Here is a 2,105-nt window from a genome sequence, read left to right as displayed (position 1 = left end):
CAACAACACTAGAAAATCTAAGAGAACATTATTTAAAGAAGAGTCAATTTGCTAAAATATTAGCCCTAAAAGAGCTATTTACGTCTAGGTCTCGAGATATAGCTTTTTAAAAAGCAAAATTTCTTTAAAATCTACTGAAAGATTAGTAGTTAGTTAATTTATTTTGAGAAATCTATATCTCAGGAACTATGAGACGTACAGATGTCTATTAGCACTCAAATTAAAGCTAGTTTAATGGACTATAAAGAAGTTTGAGACCTTTATCTTCGTAGGAATAGTAGTTTTTATTCCCCCTACCTGTACTTGGCAGACTCATCAATTTCGACTATTAATTATACATAGTTTTCATTAAAATAAAACAAATAAGGTGTGAAATAGCTGCCTTGTTTCTCTTCTCGGGCTCTTGTACTATATGGTTCGAGATTTTGAAACGAAAAGGCAGCTGGTAATGGCGAGTTCCGAGAATCATCTTCGGCTGACCTGTGCCTTTGTTGCTAAATCTTAAAAAAAAACAAAAAAAAAAAAAAAAAAAAAAAAAAAAAAAAAAAAAAAAAAAAAAAAAAACTGCAGGAGGTGTTGGGTAGACTGATGGATTTTTTAAAGTTTGGTTTCAGATCCTACGTATTTGAAGACATAAACACTCTAATTTTAAGAGGGCCAGAATTTTTTTTTTCTTTATCGATTACAAAGATTCATCATTGAAAGTAATAACCCCCCCCCAAAAAATAATTATCTATATTTTATTATTTTATTTTACCCATATTAATATCAAGGTTTGAAAAATATTGTTATATTACTTTTTATGGGGGTGATATAAATCAAAACATATTGATATTTAGTTATAAAAGACCAAGAATCTGGATCGCAACAGGAATTTTTTAATCCACTGCCACTAACTGAAACGTTGATCACACCATGATAAAGTTGTAATAAGGATACAATACACTATCAAATGCACCTACTGCATTAATCGTGAAGCTTGGATTAAAAATATAAATATTTCATCTGGAGTATTTATATCAGCGTCCAAACTAATCACTTCAAGGTTTTCAAAACAAATTAATTATGAACTAATCAAAATCTAGCTTAACTAAATTGGCAATTAATTCATAATAGTAAATAACTCAGCTACCAAATATATGTAATTTTCATGATAATATTCAGACTGAAATTATGAAAGATACTTCAGCTCAGATTTTAAAGGATAAATTTGTACCGCGAGATGATTTACATATATTACAATAATTATAAAAATATTTTTAACCAGCATTGCCATCGATTTTAAAAGCTGACAATTGGTTTTTACTTTGAACGTGGTTTAGTTATTTTAACGAAAGGCTATCCTATTAGTATCTCCGTGTTAAAAAAATGAAACCGAAAGGAAAAATAATTTTCTCCGTTATATAGAGGTATCCGTTTAGAAGGGGTTACTATGGTAAAAAGAACAAAAAATTAAATAATATAATTATGTACTTTTTCGTCGCTTAAGCTGTGATAGCACGTAACTCCTTAAAAAAATCCACTCTATCATCTTTTCCCAGGACTTGTATATATTTTTTTAAAGGTTTCTTTTGAAATATTTCTACAATGATGTGTTAATATATATACATATTTTTCGCCTCCCTAGTCACCCTACATCCTTGCCCTAAAAGAGTTGTTCTGCAGTTAAAACAATTATCAAATTGTATATTAAAACAATTATTTTCTAAACTGGACATGTTTCAAGTTCTGAAGGTATTTACTCTGAACACATAAATACCAACCTTAAGAGCCAAATATCAACAAGAATAATATCATTTTGATGAGATATAAGTATCAGATTCTAGTGAAGACAGGAAAGTGGGATAGAGTGCTTTGAGTAGAGTAAATACTAAATAACAATTCAGCACGCATTCGACTCTCCACTTCTCCTATAACTTATAAACATTTTTCGATGAAAGTAAAGTGATAAGTAAATAAAAGTTCTGAGTTGAGAAGAGCTAAAGAATTTTAAATAAAAACCTATCACGTCGAGATAAACGCGGTCAAAGTACAACTTAAAGATAACCCATTCAGTTAATGAAAAACAACCTTAACTGTATTTTGCAGGTATTTTTTTTTCTACA

General features: G+C 29.4%; 1 protein-coding gene across 1 annotated transcript in view; it reads right to left on the bottom strand.

Moving 5' to 3' along the window:
- Positions 1 to 2,105, bottom strand: part of LOC106680339 (uncharacterized) — a 113,843-nt gene that overhangs the window by 64,296 nt on the left and 47,442 nt on the right. The gene's annotated exons all lie outside the window — the stretch shown is intronic.

This window comes from Halyomorpha halys, unplaced genomic scaffold (genome assembly GCF_000696795.3).
Source record: "Halyomorpha halys isolate HHAL.00 unplaced genomic scaffold, Hhal_1.1 Scaffold256.1, whole genome shotgun sequence".
NCBI lineage: Eukaryota > Metazoa > Arthropoda > Insecta > Hemiptera > Pentatomidae > Halyomorpha > Halyomorpha halys.
Note: the sequence above shows the minus strand (reverse complement) of the source record. Positions and strands in the feature narration are given on the sequence as shown.